Below are 22113 nucleotides of genomic sequence, written 5' to 3' on the forward strand. Positions count from 1 at the left end.
ACCACCCAACACACCAAAATGAAAACACAAGACTGCACTCTTGTGTTGTGTTGTGTTCTCACTGTGGTGCTTTGCATTTTGTCTGTGAACTGCATCATTATGGGATTTTGTTGGTGTATTGTTTTTACTGTTTTACTGTGATTCTGGCATAAGTATGTTTTAAGTATCCAGGCTCATCATGACCTGAATGGTAACAAAAACTACTCATGTCATTTTACAATGATTAGAGTATGAGCCATTATTTGCTGTTATGCATACACAGGCTAATGAAAGCATATTCAAGTGAGAAAATTCAAGTGTCCTCTACTTGTTGCCAACATGCATTTACACCTCTTAGAGCAGTGAAACAAAAACACGCAAATAAAGGCATGCACAAATGCTATTTGCCTTTCTTAGCATTTTAACGTCAAACCTATTAGGTACTGTCAATATTTGTTTAGTCGCTTAAAGTTGGTTATTTTCCAAATTATCACTATATCGTTACTGTTTACAAGTTTTACATTTGGAAGAAATGAGATATTAGCATTCATGTACAAAGCTACAATTAATAGTACTGAGAAGTGTAGTTAGCATATATGCCTGGTATGGTTGTATGATCCAACCATGCATGCCTTAACAACGCTCTGAACTACAGCTGCGACTTTACTACGGATGCCTTTACAACAAATTCCATTGTAAGGGCCTGTTTGCTAAAGGGATATGCATGGTAAATTTCAAATACTAGCCCACTCGCCCTGCGCCCGAACACCCAAAACCCCACCATGTAATCCAACCCGCAGTAGCCCTTAAAACTACCCTGTAGCCGTAACACTTGTTCCCCGAACCCGGTGACTGGTGAACTTTGAAAGTGGTGGGGCATAAATGTGTGCCTCGAATTGAAGAGGGTGAGCAAAGTAAGCAAAGCTAACTTTCATGGTGCGACAGGAAACCCTACCCTCCTTAAGACGTCTGGTGGTTAACCATCCCTGAGAAAACTTTTGAGAAATGGTGGTAAGGCGATATTCATACCCTCCCAGTGAACAAAGATGGCGACAAAGAGGAATGTCAGTTGTCATGCGCACCCTAAATGTGCTTAAGTTGTTATTATACATGGCGGTAACATTAAGGTTTATTAAAGACGAGAAAGGTTATTACAACTCACATCCTGAACTCATATTTGAAAATGTTCTCATATGTGATCATGAAGAAAAAAGAGGCATGTTTAAATAAAACAACTGCAACTAGGATCACACAATTTGGTAACGTGTAAGGCCGGAATTGATAACAGTTTTTCAGTTTTTACACTGTCATTCAGGCAGTAGATTGTTATCTCTTTGTCTCCCATACTACATTAAAGGTTAATGCTCTAGTTTAAATTTCGGGACATAAAGTGAGATCCTAAGTGGAAAGCAGAAGCCATACACTGTTGTTCCTAAAGGATTTCCAATTTGCTTTTTTCCTCACAATTACACCGCAGCTACAGTGAGATAACTTAAAAGGAGAGACTCGCATTGCAGGAAGCTGAGGGGGAGGACCACATGCCCCGGCAACACTCGTGCCAAGAGGCTCTTTTAAAATTGGTTGTGGGATCCCGCTGTGTGGGAGACTCGCATTGCAGGAAACTGAGGGGCAGGACCACACACCCTGGCAACACTCGTGCCCGGAGACACTTTCAAAGTAAGTCACTGGCTCCCTTGGCTTTCATTTGGACCCTGGACTCCTGGGCGCCCTACAAAGGCTAAGGTACTGTTAACATATTTCATCATAGCTGACTCTTTGACTTTGACATTAATTGGTTCCCGCAGGTTTTGTTGGCAGCTCATTACAGCTTATCACAGCCAAGTGAGTGTGTAGTTTGTTCTTATTGCCCCACCAAGGTGTTAGCACTTTACGGGATCTGTGACCCATCAACTATGATCAAAATGAAAACAGCTGCTGGAGATACAGAGGGAATCACTGGGGGCAATACAGTAGTGACTATTGACTCATTCCTAACTAGGGCAGCCAATGTCATATTGAAGGAGATAGCCCTAACTGAAAGAAGGCTCTCTTTGGCGATTGCGAACCTTGTCTATCATCTAATCACAGTGGAGAATTGTGGGACTGTAGGGGCTACTCCCAGCCGGACCATTTTCCACATGTGCCTGTGCCTGCTTTTCCATCTACAGTAGTTTGCAATGTTTGACCAGTTAAGTTTATGGCAGGAGATGATTCAGTCTTGGATAGCGCCCCACTAAGAAGAAGAGAACTGGTTTCTTCGACAGTGGGAAGAGAAAGGGGGTCTTTTTTTATTGGTCGCACTTGAATCAACCTGTAAAAATAGATTGGTAGAGTGTCAATCACCCCCTCGGTTAGACGTGGAGTCGAAATTTAAGAATCATCCCACCCTGTTAGTTGTTAATATTTATAATTCCTTTACTAGAAGCCTTGAGACAGAATATTTAGTAGCCTTGGATGGGCTGGTTGAACATTATGTGGGAAGGGAAACACTCCTATTATGAGATAATAATCCTGGGTGACTTTAACACTCATCAATATCACCTTAATTGTAAAGCAACAATAGATCAAGGGGACTTCTCACCTTTGGTCAAATATTTTGAGCATTCACCATCAGGAACTCATAGAGGGGCTCCTCTCAGCCAACAATATGTACTGTTTAGAGCAAACAGTGGTGAACACGCCAGTTCCCATTTATACAGGCATGGGTTGCCCCGGTACGATTGATTATATAATGCTCTCTGCACGTCTAGCCCAGGTAGTGGAGAAACTGAGCGTTTTCTGGAGGCACCACAGTGACCACAATCCCCTTATGCTTGAGCTAGGTTACCCATCTGCTCTACAAGGAGCAGAGAATTACAAAAAACAAATTGATGGACAGAATGTAGATCAATGTCTTACATTCACCCCAGTACAAGGATCTGGGCCTAAATCCATCGTTTTTTGCACTCCACACCACCCTGGGTCAGATAATGGCTTTATGCAAATCAGCTCTGACCCTGTGCCCCATGGGAACAGTCCAGTCCGAACTACAACAGCCATATCTTTCCCAGACCGGAATCAAGCATCCGAGGACCGGACCGGTTTCGAGGTAACACCTCTCATCAGCCCGGCTAGCTTGACTCCAGTGGTGTGGAGGCTCTGGGACCCACGTCTGAGCTACCCCAGGTCACTCAGGGAGAAAATTACAAAAAACAAATTGATGGACAGAATGTAGATCAATGTCTTACATTCACCCCAGTACAAGGATCTGGGCCTAAATCCATCGTTTTTTGCACTCCACACCACCCTGGGTCAGATAATGGCTTTATGCAAATCAGCTCTGACCCTGTGCCCCATGGGAACAGTCCAGTCCGAACTACAACAGCCATATCTTTCCCAGACCGGAATCAAGCATCCGAGGACCGGACCGGTTTCGAGGTAACACCTCTCATCAGCCCGGCTAGCTTGACTCTAGTGGTGTGGAGGCTCTGGGACCCACGTCTGAGCTACCCCAGTACACTCAGGGAGAAAATTACAAAAAACAAATTGATGGACAGAATGTAGATCAATGTCTTACATTCACCCCAGTACAAGGATCTGGGCCTAAATCCATCGTTTTTTGCACTCCACACCACCCTGGGTCAGATAATGGCTTTATGCAAATCAGCTCTGACCCTGTGCCCCATGGGAACAGTCCAGTCCGAACTACAACAGCCATATCTTTCCCAGACCGGAATCAAGCATCCGAGGACCGGACCGGTTTCGAGGTAACACCTCTCATCAGCCCGGCTAGCTTGACTCCAGTGGTGTGGAGGCTCTGGGACCCACGTCTGAGCTACCCCAGTACACTCAGGGAGAAAATTACAAAAAACAAATTGATGGACAGAATGTAGATCAATGTCTTACATTCACCCCAGTACAAGGATCTGGGCCTAAATCCATCGTTTTTTGCACTCCACACCACCCTGGGTTAGACAATGGCGATATGCAAATCAGCTCTGACCCTGTGCCCCATGGGAACAGTCCGTTCTGGGAAGGGCATGGCTTTTGTAGTTCGGACTGGACTGTTCCCATGGGGCACAGGGTCAGAGCTGATTTGCATATCGCCATTGTCTAACCCAGGGTGGTGTGGAGTGCAAAAAAACGATGGATTTGGGCCCAGATCTTTGGACTGGGATGAATGTGTGACATTGATCCACATTCGGTCCATCACCTGTTTTGTTTGCAATTGCCGCCCTAAGTGCGCTGGGGATGCCCAGACGTGGGTCCCAGGCACTCCACACCACTGGAGTCAAGCTAGCCGGGCTGATGAGAGGTGTTACCTCGAAACCGGTCCGGTCCTCGGATGCTTGATTCCGTTCTGGGAAGGGCATGGCTTTTGTAGTTCGGACTGGACTGTTCCCATGGGGCACAGGGTCAGAGCTGATTTGCATATCGCCATTGTCTAACCCAGGGTGGTGTGGAGTGCAAAAAAACGATGGATTTGGGCCCAGATCTTTGGACTGGGATGAATGTGTGACATTGATCCACATTCGGTCCATCACCTGTTTTGTTTGCAATTGCCGCCCTAAGTGCGCTGGGGATGCCCAGACGTGGGTCCCAGGCACTCCACACCACTGGAGTCAAGCTAGCCGGGCTGATGAGAGGTGTTACCTCGAAACCGGTCCGGTCCTCGGATGCTTGATTCCGTTCTGGGAAGGGCATGGCTTTTGTAGTTCGGACTGGACTGTTCCCATGGGGCACAGGGTCAGAGCTGATTTGCATATCGCCATTGTCTAACCCAGGGTGGTGTGGAGTGCAAAAAAACGATGGATTTGGGCCCAGATCTTTGGACTGGGATGAATGTGTGACATTGATCCACATTCGGTCCATCACCTGTTTTGTTTGCAATTGCCGCCCTAAGTGCGCTGGGGATGCCCAGACGTGGGTCCCAGGCACTCCACACCACTGGAGTCAAGCTAGCCGGGCTGATGAGAGGTGTTACCTCGAAACCGGTCCGGTCCTCGGATGCTTGATTCCGTTCTGGGAAGGGCATGGCTTTTGTAGTTCGGACTGGACTGTTCCCATGGGGCACAGGGTCAGAGCTGATTTGCATATCGCCATTGTCTAACCCAGGGTGGTGTGGAGTGCAAAAAAACGATGGATTTGGGCCCAGATCTTTGGACTGGGATGAATGTGTGACATTGATCCACATTCGGTCCATCACCTGTTTTGTTTGCAATTGCCGCCCTAAGTGCGCTGGGGATGCCCAGACGTGGGTCCCAGGCACTCCACACCACTGGAGTCAAGCTAGCCGGGCTGATGAGAGGTGTTACCTCGAAACCGGTCCGGTCCTCGGATGCTTGATTCCGTTCTGGGAAGGGCATGGCTTTTGTAGTTCGGACTGGACTGTTCCCATGGGGCACAGGGTCAGAGCTGATTTGCATATCGCCATTGTCTAACCCAGGGTGGTGTGGAGTGCAAAAAAACGATGGATTTGGGCCCAGATCTTTGGACTGGGATGAATGTGTGACATTGATCCACATTCGGTCCATCACCTGTTTTGTTTGCAATTGCCGCCCTAAGTGCGCTGGGGATGCCCAGACGTGGGTCCCAGGCACTCCACACCACTGGAGTCAAGCTAGCCGGGCTGATGAGAGGTGTTACCTCGAAACCGGTCCGGTCCTCGGATGCTTGATTCCGTTCTGGGAAGGGCATGGCTTTTGTAGTTCGGACTGGACTGTTCCCATGGGGCACAGGGTCAGAGCTGATTTGCATATCGCCATTGTCTAACCCAGGGTGGTGTGGAGTGCAAAAAAACGATGGATTTGGGCCCAGATCTTTGGACTGGGATGAATGTGTGACATTGATCCACATTCGGTCCATCACCTGTTTTGTTTGCAATTGCCGCCCTAAGTGCGCTGGGGATGCCCAGACGTGGGTCCCAGGCACTCCACACCACTGGAGTCAAGCTAGCCGGGCTGATGAGAGGTGTTACCTCGAAACCGGTCCGGTCCTCGGATGCTTGATTCCGTTCTGGGAAGGGCATGGCTTTTGTAGTTCGGACTGGACTGTTCCCATGGGGCACAGGGTCAGAGCTGATTTGCATATCGCCATTGTCTAACCCAGGGTGGTGTGGAGTGCAAAAAAACGATGGATTTGGGCCCAGATCTTTGGACTGGGATGAATGTGTGACATTGATCCACATTCGGTCCATCACCTGTTTTGTTTGCAATTGCCGCCCTAAGTGCGCTGGGGATGCCCAGACGTGGGTCCCAGGCACTCCACACCACTGGAGTCAAGCTAGCCGGGCTGATGAGAGGTGTTACCTCGAAACCGGTCCGGTCCTCGGATGCTTGATTCCGTTCTGGGAAGGGCATGGCTTTTGTAGTTCGGACTGGACTGTTCCCATGGGGCACAGGGTCAGAGCTGATTTGCATATCGCCATTGTCTAACCCAGGGTGGTGTGGAGTGCAAAAAAACGATGGATTTGGGCCCAGATCTTTGGACTGGGATGAATGTGTGACATTGATCCACATTCGGTCCATCACCTGTTTTGTTTGCAATTGCCGCCCTAAGTGCGCTGGGGATGCCCAGACGTGGGTCCCAGGCACTCCACACCACTGGAGTCAAGCTAGCCGGGCTGATGAGAGGTGTTACCTCGAAACCGGTCCGGTCCTCGGATGCTTGATTCCGTTCTGGGAAGGGCATGGCTTTTGTAGTTCGGACTGGACTGTTCCCATGGGGCACAGGGTCAGAGCTGATTTGCATATCGCCATTGTCTAACCCAGGGTGGTGTGGAGTGCAAAAAAACGATGGATTTGGGCCCAGATCTTTGGACTGGGATGAATGTGTGACATTGATCCACATTCGGTCCATCACCTGTTTTGTTTGCAATTGCCGCCCTAAGTGCGCTGGGGATGCCCAGACGTGGGTCCCAGGCACTCCACACCACTGGAGTCAAGCTAGCCGGGCTGATGAGAGGTGTTACCTCGAAACCGGTCCGGTCCTCGGATGCTTGATTCCGTTCTGGGAAGGGCATGGCTTTTGTAGTTCGGACTGGACTGTTCCCATGGGGCACAGGGTCAGAGCTGATTTGCATATCGCCATTGTCTAACCCAGGGTGGTGTGGAGTGCAAAAAAACGATGGATTTGGGCCCAGATCTTTGGACTGGGATGAATGTGTGACATTGATCCACATTCGGTCCATCACCTGTTTTGTTTGCTACAAGGAGCAGAGGGCAGGAGTATCCCAAATGAGGATATTGGTACCAAAGACCAAGCACGTAGGCTGAAGAGGGAGAAGGTGATACCGGAAAGATTGCTGGATAATTTGTAAAAATCGCAAAAAACACAGTTGATGGACAGAATGTAGAACAATGTCGTACATTCACCCCAGTAGAAGGATCTGGGCCTAAATCCATTGTTTTTTTGCACTCCACTTCACCCTGGGTTAGACACTGGCTATATGCAAATCAGCTCTGACCCTGTGCCTCATGGGAACAGTCCAGTCCGAACTACCAAGCCATGTCTTTCCCAGACCGGAATCAAGCATCCAAGGACCGGTTTCTGGCTATCAGCCTTCATTCAGCCTGGATAGCTTGACTCCAGAGGTGTGGAGAGCCTGGGGCTCACGTCTGAGCATACCCAGCCCACTCGGGGTGAAAATTGCAAAAAACACAGTTGGTGGACAGAATGTAGAACAATGTCATACATTCACCCCAGTACAAGGATCTGGGCCTAAATCCATCGTTTTTTTGCACTCCACACCACCCTGGGTTAGACACTGGCTATATGCAAATCAGCTCTGACCCTGTGCCTCATGGGAACAGTCCAGTCCGAACTACCAAGCCATGTCTTTCCCAGACCGGAATCAAGCATCCAAGGACCGGTTTCTGGCTATCAGCCTTCATTCAGCCTGGATAGCTTGACTCCAGAGGTGTGGAGAGCCTGGGGCTCACGTCTGAGCATACCCAGCCCACTCGGGGTGAAAATTGCAAAAAACACAGTAGATGGACAGAATGTAGAACAATGTCATACATTCACCCCAGTACAGGGATCTGGGCCTAAATCCATTGTTTTTTTGCACTCCACACCACCCTGGGTTAGACACTGGCTATATGCAAATCAGCTCTGACCCTGTGCCTCATGGGAACAGTCCAGTCCGAACTACCAAGCCATGTCTTTCCCAGACCGGAATCAAGCATCCAAGGACCGGTTTCTGGCTATCAGCCTTTATCCGCTGCACTCTTCAAGAAAGAGGTGAAAACCATCCTTCTGGCCAAGATCTCCTGAACCTTATAGGTGGTGGATCAGAGACTCTACATTGCCTTGTATCAATGCTCACCTTGTCCTTTGGCACTATACCTCTACTTGATGGTGACACTACTACGCTACTTTCTTCCTACCGACCAATATATGAGACACATTGGGTCACTGATTCACCCTCCCGATGCCCTCACTCAGTGCGCTCTCTATACTAAAACACTGGTATAAGCCTGCCACACACCCAAGGTGTACCTGAACACCTCTGTAATTGGGATCAATGACTTGTGCCGTTTTATTACCTGTTCACCTGACTGTATATTGATATGTTTTATGTATTTTATTATTATCCTTTCATGTTAGTGACTACTACATTGCTCCCATTACCTCTGTTCATTCCTACTGCCCCTACCCTGTCATTGTGAAGCGCTCTGATATCTGTAAGGATCTTGTTAGCGCTATATAAAACTTTGAATAAATAAACAAATAAATAAAATTCAGCCTGGATAGCTTGACTCCAGTGGTGTGGAGAGCCTGGGGCTCACGTCTGAGCATACCCAGCCCACTCGGGGTGGAAATTGCAAAAAACACAGTTGATGGACAGAATGTAGAACAATGTCATACATTCACCTCAGTACAAGGATCTGGGCCTAAATCTATCGTTTTTTTGCACTCCACACCACCCTGGGTTAGACACTGGCTATATGCAAATCTGCTCTGACCCTGTGCCTCATGGGAACAGTCCAGTCCGAACTACTAAGCCATGTCTTTCCCAGACCGGAATCAAGCATCCAAGGACCGGTTTCTGGCTATCAGCCTTCATTTAGCCTGGATAGCTTGACTCCAGTGGTGTGGAGAGCCTGGGGCTCACGTCTGAGCATACCCAGCCCACTCGGGGTGAAAATTGCAAAAAACACAGTTGATGGACAGAATGTAGAACAATGTCATACATTCACCCCAGTACAAGGATCTGGGCCTAAATCCATCGTTTTTTTGCACTCCACACCACCCTGGGTTAGACACTGGCTATATGCAAATCAGCTCTGACCCTGTGCCTCATGGGAACAGTCCAGTCCGAACTACCAAGCCATGTCTTTCCCAGACCGGAATCAAGCATCCAAGGACCGGTTTCTGGCTATCAGCCTTCATTCAGCCTGGATAGCTTGACTCCAGTGGTGTGGAGAGCCTGGGGCTCACGTCTGAGCATACCCAGCCCACTCGGGGTGAAAATTGCAAAAAACACAGTTGATGGACAGAATGTATAATTTGTATGCTGCATGTGCCTCAGAGATTTCAGTTTGTATGGACACCAACACACAGGATAGAGCCATCTTAGATGCCTTTAGCAAACTAACTAAGCAGATAACCTCCAGTCTAACTACCGAGAGCAGGAATAAAGGTCCCAAGGACAAGAGGTGGTTTGATGGTTTTTGCACCACAGCCCATAGGAAGTTATTTCTGGAACTCACACAAAACCCAGAGGAATGAGGCCGTGGTTAGGAGCTCTAGGAAGGCGTACAAGTCTGTCTGTAGTCCATCAAAGGAAGAGGTTTATAAGGCAGAGAATAGGCCTGGGAGGCTCTCAGACAAGTTAGTGTTCTGTCTGATAGCTCAATAATTTGGACCATTAGCTCAATAATTTGGACTGTAGCCAATATTCCCTTCTTTTATGATACAGCCAACTATAGAACAGACTGTACCATATCTGCTGAACGCTGGGTTCAGCACTTCAAAGGCATATATAGTGGTGAAAATTTAGAAGAACCTGAGGCACAGGGGGACCCCACTTAGCTAGCATGTCACTTAATTTCAGCACAGATGAGGTTCACAAAGCTATTAGATCAACATCTGGTGGGAAAGCACCTGGTCCGGATGGAGTCCTCTCAGATCTGTATAAGGCCGCCCCTGTAGTTTGCGCGCTGATTTTGGCATGGGTTTTCAATCCGGCCTGTATGTGTGTTGTTTCCTTCCCACCTGGGGCAAGGCTTTTACTATCCATATTTTTAAAAAGGGCTCAAGGGATGACTCTGCTTGTTATCGACCTCCATATTTTTAAAAAGGGCTCAAGGGATGACTCTGCTTGTTATCGACCTATCTCGCTTCTGGACTACTAAAATCATGGGGAAAGTGATACTGGATCGTTGAACATTGTGGGAAGACCGTTTTAACGTTATCTCTGACCTACAGAACAGCTTTAGGCAAGGCAAAAGTACACTTGATCAATGTCTCAACCTGCACTTGGTGGTTGGAAAATATACAATTGCCAAGAAGGGAATTTTACATATGGTTTTTATGGACCTGACGTCAGCGTTTGACTGCGTAATTAGGTGCAAGCTGTGGCTGACTCTCCAGAATCTGGGCCTGGACACGTAACTGTTGACCTTTTTATATGCCGCCCATAATAACACCATGGTGGCAGTGAGATTTAATGAAGATGGCGGTGTGACGGACTCATGGACTGTCAAGAGAGGGGTCCGCCAGGGGTGCATTTTAGCCCCTCTGCTGTTCACATGGCATATCAGTTCAGTTCAGTTCATGAACTTTATTCAGATAAACATTGTATCCATAAAAGTACAATACAGTAAAAGCAGTATAAATGACGGGAGAAGAGTGACGATACATATTAATACAATTTTACGATTACAAAGCCCAATATTACTGACTCAGGATTATAAATAAATGACAATTCTAGACTTAACCATTCATGTTTTAAAAACTCAAGGATTGAGTATTGTCTTATGTGCCCTAGTAGCAATACTCAAAAATGTATTTAAACGAAAAACCAACTCTTCATCAGTCAGGGCAAGCATACTTGAGTAGGCAGAATTCAAGCTAATAGGCCTACTTCTGTTAAAGAAATGGTAAAGGAGCCCCTTACTATATTTAATATAATATTTACAAAAAAGTAGGAAATGAAAAATAAATTGGCCACTCACCCCGTCACATGGACAAGGTACTAGATCAAGTTTTGGATGGTAGCCAAAAGGAAAACACAATGCGAATTTAACTGTCCCTGCTCTCAAACGAAATAAAAGACTCCTTTCCCAACGACTCATAGGTGAGACTAGATAATTTGGTACATGGGGTAGTGCCGCTCCACTGACATATAACTAGAAATGTGATGTTTCTCCGATTCCAGCGTAGTTCTTTAAGTGCTATACGATAAGTAAAGAGCACTTATGTTATGTTATGTTATGTTACATACATTTGTAATGCGCACTGCTGCCCCAGCTAAGGGGCGTCCAGGCGCATGGCAGGTAAAAATGCAACACCACAGGAAACACAACAGAAGGGAGGAAAGTGATTTTATTAAAACAAGAAGGTTTTTAAGGCTTTACGAAAGAGTAAAAGATCATCTAGCAGTCGCAACTCTACAGGAAGGGAGTTCCAGAGCTCGGCTGCTCTGACCCGGAAGGAACGGCCACCGACCCGACACAGCCTGTATCGGGGAATCACAGTAAGTGCATGACCCATGGATCTCAGGGGCCGAGTAGGCACATACCAAGACAAAAGGTCCGCAAGAATAGGGGGACCTACCCCCCTCAGAATCTTGAACGCCATACACAGCACTTTAAACTGAATTCTGGCCCTGATAGGCAACCAGTGCAGTGATCTCAATGTGCTGGAGGCAGAACAAGTACGGGGTAGGCCAACAATAGCTCTCGCCGCAGCGTTCTGGACGCGTTGGAGGCGGGTAACCTCAGCCACATTGGACCCTACCAGAAGAGAGCTGGCATAGTCCAGGCGAGATAACACTGTAGCCTGGACTATCAGCTGCCTGGTGCGATGGTCAAAGAACTTCAAAACCGGGCGAAGCGATCGTAAGATACCAAAGCAGCAGGCCGCGGTTTTCTTCGTGTGGCCAACGTAGCTGAGGGAGGGATCCATCCATACTCCTAAGTTCTTTAATTCCGTGACCGGAAGGGGGGCCGGTCCCAGCTCCATAGGCCACCACCTGTCCCCCCATAGCTCCGATCTCTTGCCTACGATCATGATCTCTGTTTTCTTAGCGTTGAGCTGGACACAGTTGTTCTTCATCCAGCTCGCCACCGCCCTAAGTCCACTCTGAAACCTGGGGGCATCCCGGTCCGCATCCCCGCTGATCGTAACCGCTAGCTGAGTGTCGTCAGCATATGAGACCATAGTCATGCCCCATTGCTTGACGACCTCAGCCAGCGGTCTCACGTAGAGATTAAACAACGTGGGGCTCAGCGAGGATCCTTGCGGCACCCCCTGTTTCAAAGGATGGAATTGGGACTGGAACGGTGGGACTGCAACGCTAAAGAAACGATCGTCTAGAAAAGACCGGAACCACTGGAGGGCAGGTCCACCCAGCCCAATCTCCTCCAGGCGATGCAACAGGATAGGATGCGAAACAGTATCAAACGCGGCGCTCAAGTCCAATAAGACGAGCGCTGCTGTCTGTCCCGCATCCATCACCGTGCGAAGGTGTTCAGCCATGGAGAGGAGGGCGGTCTCCGTGCTGTGTCCAGCACGGAACCCATTCTGGGTGGGATCCAAGATGTTAGCATGGATAAGGTGAGCCGAAAGAACTTTGTTGACATGGGCCTCCAACACTTTGGTCGGCCACGGAAGTAAGGAGATGGGCCGGTAGTTTTCAGGTTTCTCTGGGTCCAGGGACGGCTTCTTCAAAATGGGAGAAACCACTGCCCGCTTCCAGCTAGCGGGTACCGTGCTTGATTCCAACGAGATGTTAATCAAGGAGTGAACCACGGCCCGTCCCACAAACGACTGCTCTCTAAAAAGAGTCGCTGTAAGCGGATCAGCGGGGGACCCTGATTTGACCTGCAGAGCCAGGAGGTCAAACCCCTCTGATGTCAGCGGGGGCAGCACGTGCAGGGTGGAAGCACCATAGATGTTGATCGGGGGCTCAACCGGAGGCCCTGTACAAGGGAACGTCCGATAGATGTTTTGGACCTTTTCCAAAAAAAAGCGAGCGAGAGCCTCACAGTGAGTGGTGGAACCAGTCGTCGTAATACAGGCACGCTTTGCCAAAAGATCCTTCATCACTTTAAAGATGGTTTTAGAGGGGTTGGAGCTGTTGCCGAATTCAGTAGCGTAGTAAGCTGCCCGAGCTTGGCAAACAGCCCGATGGTATACTTTGACGGAGGCGAGATAAATAGCTTTTTTCCCGCTATCGTACGCCTTCCGCCAGGCCCTCTCTGCTCGCCTACAACTACCCTTGAGTGTACGTAAGGCGCCATCGTACCACGGACTGGAGTCCCTGGAGCTGACTTTACAAGCGGTAAGTGGGATAAGGGCGTCAAGCGCCTTGGAGATCCAGGAGCAGAACTTCTCGTAACCTGAGTCAACCAGCATCGGAGGTTCTAAAGGCTCCTCGGCGAGGACACGGTGTAAGTCCTCCAGCCGTAATTTACTCCATTGCCGCCTTGTAACCAGCTTTGCCGGGGGAACAGTAATCATTCCCGGCAAAGGGGTACAGATGGTAACCAAAGAGTGGTCCGTCCAGCCAAGAGGTGTGACGGCGGAGACAGCAGCGTCAGCCAGATTGGTGAAAAAAGGATCTAAGGTATGGCCGCCAGTATGGGTAGGCTGTCGAACCATTTGCACCAGTTGAAGGGCCTCCAGGTCAGCAAGAATACCGCTAACCGAGGGGGAGGTAAGGTTCTCAAAATGTAAGTTGAGATCTCCCAAAATCGAGAAATTGGAGCAGCCTACCGCCAAGGAACTAACCATGTCGGGGAAGGCCGCTCTAAACGCCACATCACTCCCAGGGGGGCGATAAACCACCATCCCCGAGAGTGTGAAATGTGGGGTGACCGAGATCTTAAACACCGCACTTTCACATCCCGCAATGGTCAGACCAGACCAACTACCAGTGAGGCCAGGTCGCATGGCCAACGCAATACCCCCTCCCCTGGTAGATCGATTAAGGGTAAAAACCGAAAAATCAGAGGGAAATGCCAAGTTGATAATGGCCACTTCTGAGGTCTTTTTTGTGTAGAGTTTCAGCTTCAACAGGATTTAAAAGATACAGCCTTTATTAATACTGCATAAACTCTGATATAACCTAGATAGCCAGGGGATATCCATACCCTTATCACACTTCAGACAATCAGTAATAATGTCTCTGGTGAGAATAGCTGCCTCATTCTTCCAGATCGATAGCCAGAAAAGGGCTGGTCGGGCAGGAATACAATCAGTTATATATTTTACATTTAGTTGTTTGTGGCAAACATATTGTGGGGTAGAGATTGGGATACCCAACAGCTTCCTACAGAATCGGTTTTCTTCCTGCTGAATGCAGGTACTATTCACAGGGCCCCATATCTCAGCTCCATAGGTGGCCACTGGAACACATTGTAATTTAAAAAAATTTAAGATTGCTAAAATGGCGCCTGTGTTCTTTGGATGGAGGAAACTTAAAATCAAATTGATGGTCTTTGAGAACTTACTCCTGGAATGGGTCAGATGCTCAGTCCAGGAACCGTTTGCAGCAAATACCACCCCAAGGTAGGGAAATTTACAGGTGCTTATCAATTTTGGACTACCAACAACAATGGAACTGAGCTGGCGTCTCCGAGGGCCACAGGACATTAAAATGATTTTCTAAAATTAACTCTTATGTCTAGACTATCCAAGTATTTAACAAAGGACTGTACTAAAGTGCACAAGGAGTTAGGGGTGCGGCATATAAGAACCACATTGTCAGCCTATAGTAACACAGGGAGGGGTTTCCCATTAATCACAGGTACATCTTGGGACATGGATACTAATGAGTTATTCAATCCATTGATATACCGACTGGACAACAACGCACACAACTGCAAGGAACTCTTCAACATCGTGAAAGAGCTCTCCAACCCCAACGCCGGAAACAACGACATCACCCCATCGCAAGACCTCTGCAACTCCCTCGCCTCCTACTTCCACAACAAGATCGCGGACATACACAACAGCTTCAGCACTCAACCGACGCACGCCACGACCGCAGCAACGCCACCCACCACCACCCTCCGCGCCTGGACCCCGGTCAACACCGAAGACACCGTCCACATGATGAACTCCGTCCACTCCGGATCTCCGACCGACCCCTGCCCTCACCACGTCTTCAACAAAGCCGACGCTGTCATCGCACCCCACCTGCGGGACATCATCAACACCTCATTCGACACCGCCACCTTCCCCGAGAGCTGGAAGCACGCCGAACTCAGCGCTCTACTCAAGAAACCTACAGCAGACCCCACCGAACTCAAGAATTACCGCCCCATCTCTCTACTCCCGTTTCCAGCCAAAGTCATCGAAAAGACCGTCAACAAACAGCTGGCCGCCTTCCTCGAGACGAATGGATCCCTCGACCCATCGCAGTCCGGATTCCGTGCCAACCACAGCACCGAGACCGCCCTCATCGCCGCCACTGACGACATCCGAGCCCTGATGGACAATGGAGAAACAGCGGCCCTCATCCTCCTAGACCTCTCCGCGGCTTTCGACACAGTCTGCCACCGCACCCTAGTGCAGCGCCTCAGCAACGTCGGGATCCAGGAGAAGGCACTGGAATGGATTGTCTCCTTCCTCGACGGAAGAACACAAAGAGTCCGCCTACCACCGTACAAGTCAGAGGCCACCGAAGTCATCTGCGGCGTCCCTCAAGGATCCTCGCTGAGCCCTACTCTCTTCAACGTCTACATGAGCCCCCTCGCGGCCATCGCACGCCAACACAACCTCAACATAATCTCCTACGCCGACGACACCCAGCTGATCCTCTCCCTGACCAACGACCCCGCCGCCGCCAGGGCCAACCTGCACGAAGGGATGAAAGAGGTAGCCGAGTGGATGACGACGAGCCGCCTGAAACTGAACTCAGATAAGACGGAGGTCCTCATCCTGGGCTCCTCGCCCTCTGCCTGGGACGACTCCTGGTGGCCCCCCGCCCTGGGCACCGCACCCAAACCGACGGACCACGCACGCAACCTGGGTTTCATTCTGGACTCCTCCCTCTCCATGACCAGGCAAGTCAACGCCGTCTCCTCGTCATGCTTCAACATCCTGCGCATGCTTCAGAAAATCTTCTGGTGGATCCCCACGGAGACCAGGAAGACTGTCACCCAGGCCCTCGTCACCAGCCGACTGGACTACGGCAACACACTCTACGCCAGAACCACCGCCAAGATCCAGAAGAGACTCCAGCGCATCCAGAACGCCTCAGCCAGACTCATCCTCGACATCCCACGGCACAGCCACATCTCCGGACACCTAAGAGACCTGCACTGGCTCCCGGTCAACAAGAGAATCACCTTCCGCCTCCTTACCCACGCACACAAAGCTCTCCACGACCAAGGCCCGAGCTACCTCAACAACCGCATCAACTTCTACGCTCCCAAACGCCACCTCCGATCTGCCAGCCACGCCCTCGCCGCCGTCCCACGCATCCGCAGAGCCACTACAGGAGGAAGGTCCTTCTCCTACCTGGCCGCCAAGACCTGGAACTCCCTCCCGGCCAACCTGCGCCTGACCCAAGACCACCTCTCCTTCAGGAAGAAGCTCAAGACCTGGCTGTTCGAGCAGTAGCGGCACCCCCCCCCCCCCAAGCGCCTTGAGACCCTACGGGTAGGTAGTGCGCTCTATAAATGTCTTGATTGATATAAATAATAAAAAGAAGGGGGGCCAAGACGCAACCCTACCTGACCCCCCCTCCAACCTTAATTCGCCCTGAGACCTCTCCACCTCTGCCAATCCTCACTTATGCCTGAAGATCTTTATGGAGGTATACCAGGAAATGAACCAGAGGCTCATCCAGGCCATAGCAATGCAAAGTTCCCTTGATCCCACAATCACATAATACTTCAAAAAACAATGAATGACAGTGCTCTATCTAATATAGTCTAACATCATATATTTCAATGACACTTTATTTGGAGTAGAAAATTATTTTTAATTTTAAACACATCACATAATATCTTTAAAAAAGTACATTTCCTAAAAATGGGTTAAAAACACAATTGAGCGGATCCCTGTTGCAATTGTTAAAAAATCATAAATCATAAATAAGTATACACAAATATTTCCTAACATAAATCAATTATGACCTGCATAATCGAGACAGACAAGTGTGAGACACAATATTTGTCAATTCCTATTGTACATTAGCTTGGGTTAAGAAACACTATGGCTAATACAATGTAAATCTGTATTTAATACATTCGTGTCAGTCCTTTAGATTGTACTGATTTTTGCGTCGACACGTTTCGATGGCTTTTCTTTAATTTATACCATCTTTTTCAAGACAACCAATTTCACGGTCTCAACAACATGTAGTACTTTCCTTCCTATATAAAAACAGATATACATAAAATCAATCAATGCGGTCATTTACATTTGATTCATCAGAACAGAAAACCCCTTTTTCAAGTGACCTATTTTCTAATATTCCTATGAAGCATTATTTTAGACATCATCTTTCATATTATTTTGAATCAGTTTTCTATTCCCCGATTCTCAGAATCTAAGTTCATAAGCCCCTCTTTTGATGCTTATTATCACCCGCGCTCCTATCGGCTGAGTTTTCTTTAGGACCCTGCTTATTAATAAGTAACTTGTGCTTTAGGCATGTGGTCCTTTGTGAGGTCATTGGACACCGTACTCGTTGTGCTGTACTCGGCCATTCTTGTAGCGTGTAGTGTTCGAATGCTAAACAAGAAAGAATGAACGCACAAGACGAACCTCTAATTAACCTTATTCTAATTGTTGTTTTAACTTGAAGGTTACGCTTTTTTTATGACTTTATCTCACCTTGATTAAAACTTAATACGAGGCGTATTTTAGATTAGATATTTGCTCCCAGTCAAGCTAGGAAGTAGGGGCCAGATGTAGGAGAGGAAATACCGGTCGGTAACAGACGAATTCGGCCGTTACCGACCAGTATTTAGGAATCGGCATGTAGGGACCAGTATTTTACAGAATCGGTAAGTTTACCGATTCGGTAAATTTACCGATTCTGTAAAATACCGAATCAGTATTTTTACCGATTCGGTAATTCCACATGTAGGTGGCACTCCTGAGAGTGCCACAGGCCCTTTACAGTCGGTATTTTACCACCCAATCCTATTGGGTGATAAAATACAGAATGCAGGTGTGTATGCACATCTGTGCATGCACACCTGTGCCATGTGACACACAGACATGCCCTTAGGGCATGTCTGTGTGCCACATGGCACACATGCCTGTATTTGGGGTGCTAGAGGGTGTCAAAGTGACACCCCCTGCACCCTTTCAGGATTCGGTATTGCCCATTGATTCCTATGGGCTTCAAGGCCCATAGGAATCAATGGGCAATACCGATTTGGTATTTACCGAATCGGCAAATACCGAATGTTACCGATTTGGTAATTGAAAATTAAATTTTACCTACATCTCCCACCTTCTATTTTACCGATTCATAAATGCCGAATCGGTAAAATTCGGTATTTATGAATCGGTAAAATAGAATTACCTACATCTAGGTCAGCTAAGGGAAGAGGTGTAGACATTGCTTAGCATAAGAAGAGAGGAAGGTGCGATTTGTGAAAACAAATATACATTTTTATTAAATACACATCCAGTCATTCCAGCAATCTATGCATTGCCTAAAGTCCATAAACATGTATTGGACCCTCCCATGAGGCCCATGGTCAGCAGTATAGGTTCCGCATTGGAGCCTCTTAGTAGGTATGTCGACTTCTTCTTAAAGCCCATAGTGAGAAAACAACGATCATACCCTAAAGGATACTGCACATGCTATATCCATCTTTGAAGGACGGGGCTTCAATAGGGTGACCCAGCTATTGGTCACCCTTGATATTGAAGCCCTATACACAAATATACCCCAGGATAGCACGATAAAGGCTATCTCTGCCATTTCGGAAGGGGAGGACCTCAAGGGAGGTAGTAAGGATTTTATCATGTCGTGCGTGAGAATGATTCTTAAGAGCAACATCTTCCTGTTCAAGGATGGGCTCTATCTCCAGACTAAGGGGACCAGCATGGGTGCCACATGTGCCCCCAGTCTGGCCTGTCTGTACGTGGGAGATTTTGAACAGCGATATATTTTCAATGAGATGGCTTCCTTCTTTGAGAACATTATGTGCTGGTATCGTTTTATAGATGACATCATCTTCATATTGAACGGTACCAGCACAGTTCTTATGGAATTTGTGGAATGGATCAATTTGGGTGACCCAACTCTAAAATTCACAGCACATTACAGTAATTCTAAGGTGGAATTCTTATATATTATTATCAAAAATGAACAAGAGGCTTTACAGGTGGAACTTTACACCAAACCCACTGACAAGAACTCCCTTCTTCAATACACAAGTAATCATCCCCATTCGCAGAAAGATAATATCATCCTCAGGGAGTTTTTGAGACTGCGTATAAATTGTACAACGCTAGCAGAATTTTACCGTCATGCTGAATGTATGAAAAAGAAATTGAAGGCAAGGGGTTATCCCAACAAATTAATAAAGAATTCCTTGAAAAGGGCAAGATTTTACGATAGGGACAGCCTGCTGGATTCCAAGAATGTCAAAAGAAATGAAGCCTCAGGAAGATTGGTGTTTGTAACACAATACTCACACATTAGCAATCAAATCAAAAATATTGTCCACCGAAACTGGAAGATTTTAAACTATGGTAATGATACTCAATTGCAGAAACCCCTTTTTTAGGTCTCGCCCTGGAACAGGGACAGAGACTCTATAGCTGGCGGATGCCGGGGAATGAGGGACAAGAAACTGGCACGATTTTTAGCATTCGGATTTGGCTGCGCGAACGCGCACGTTCCGTCCTGCGCCGCCCTCCCAGCCTACTGCGCATGCGCCGCCCTCCCAGCCTACCGCGCATGCATGCACACAGACACACACACACACACACGTCGCAGACAGACACTCGCTCACACACACACCCCCTCCCCCACAGTCACACACACGCACTCCAAGACACATACACACACGCACGCACACACATACACACACATACACAGGCCCCCCCCCCCCCGCCTACATGCTCCTCTCCCTCCGCCCGCACGCCGCTCAGCAACGCACTCACCGGCTTCCTCTCCTCAGCTGCAAGGCCCGGCAGCAGGACTCTTCTTCCCTCCTTCGGCACCGGGGCGCAGGGTAGGCTCCTGCCTGCTCCGGTGCTCCCTGCTCCCAACACGGCTCCAATCGCGGCTCTTCCGTGGGAGGCGGGGTAGGCTCCCGCCCTCCTACTTCCTGTTTCCGGGTGTCGCGCCGGCCTGCCTGACTTCCTGGTCGCAGGCCGGCAGAGTAACGAGGATGTTTTGCGGTATGTATTTATTTATTTAATTATGCATTTTTATATAGCGCAGACTTTACCCGAAGGCGGTATTTATTTATTTATGTATTTATGCATTTTTATATAGCGCGGACTTTACCCGAAGGCGGTATTTCTTTATTCATGTATTTATGCATTTTTATATAGCGCGGACTTTACCCGAAGGCGGTAATGCTTGCCTTAGCGTAATGGTGTTCCTTCTTAATTTATTGGTGGTGTCCCTGTTAGAATTATTCCCACTTTTAGTCTAGCAATGCTTGGCATGATGTTGGCATCTTTGGCATTATTGAGCCCATCCCTGGTATAATGGGACCACAACGTATTGTGGGCATTCTTGACACAATTGTGCTTCTCTTCACCAGCGGTGATGGTCATCCCTGGCATGCGATGGGTGTTCATGGAATTGGATGTTAATATGTAGACATGTAAAGCCAGACTCTGTCCATGGGGCAGTAATATTCATGAGTACTTGATGACATGGAGATCAAAGATACAACTAAAACTGAAAAGCCATTATTTTGAGAGACTGTCATATTTGTTTTTGGGAATCAGAAATATTTATTAAAATGAAATGCTTGTAATAACAAGCCAATGCATGATTACCAGCTGTGATCGTGTTTTCAAAATGTTTGTAAAGTTGATATTAAAGTGATAATTCATGCTAATTTCTGTAGTCTTATTTACATCTTGTTTACAATTATACTATACTACTAATGTATGTTTACTAGCCATAACTGTACTGTTATATGTTACATTTTAATTACAGTGTTTGCCTTTTACAATCATTTTCTTACAAACTACCTCATAAAACAAAAATATTTATGGCTAAAATATTTTGCACTGTTTGCACAATATATTTGTGATGTTTACACTTACCTATTTGAAATTAAAATGTACAAATGGACATTTAGTCAATTACCATTAAAAAGTTTAACTTTTTTGCTAAGATATTCTTGTAATCTTTTATGCAAACAAATTTAAATACTGCATAAATAATTTTAACAACAAATACTTTATATGTAGCTTTTTATGTACATAAGAAAACTATAGCATAAAGCAAAAAACATTGCCATTTACAATAATAATAGCTCAAACTTAAATAATGCGAGACCTATTGCATTGCAAATGCTTGTTCCTTTAGAAGGAACAAAACTATAAGAAATTCACTAGTTAGGACCTATAAAACAGTAGGAGTAAGACTGCTAGGGGTAACAATAGATGCGGAACATGTTCCATATGCCCACAGTGCTTAGAAGGCCAAAAGCATGATTTTTGCTGGAAAAAACTTAACAGCAACTACACTCAATAACTGCCGTAGTAAGAACGGGATATATCTTATAATATGTCCATGTGGACTAGGATACGTTGGCGAGACGAGCAGAGAACTCCGCACACGTATACTAGAACACAAATCAGCTATTAGAACCAATAAGGTCAAGGCCGCACTGACTGACCATTTTGGTAGTAAAAATCATGACTGTAATGAACTCAAATTGTTTGTCCTGGAAAAGATCACGATAAATAGACGGGGAGGAGATATAGATCAGAAGAGGAAGAAAAGGGAACAGTGGTTCATGAACACAGTAGAAATGG

The 22113-nt window shown here is 47.3% G+C and overlaps 1 protein-coding gene across 1 annotated transcript in view; it reads right to left on the bottom strand.

The window, feature by feature from the left end:
- LOC147683273 (uncharacterized) overlaps nt 1–22113 on the bottom strand; it is a 1451334-nt gene that overhangs the window by 290663 nt on the left and 1138558 nt on the right. The gene's annotated exons all lie outside the window — the stretch shown is intronic.

This window comes from Lissotriton vulgaris, chromosome 11 (genome assembly GCF_964263255.1).
Source record: "Lissotriton vulgaris chromosome 11, aLisVul1.2, whole genome shotgun sequence".
Lineage (NCBI taxonomy): Eukaryota > Metazoa > Chordata > Amphibia > Caudata > Salamandridae > Lissotriton > Lissotriton vulgaris.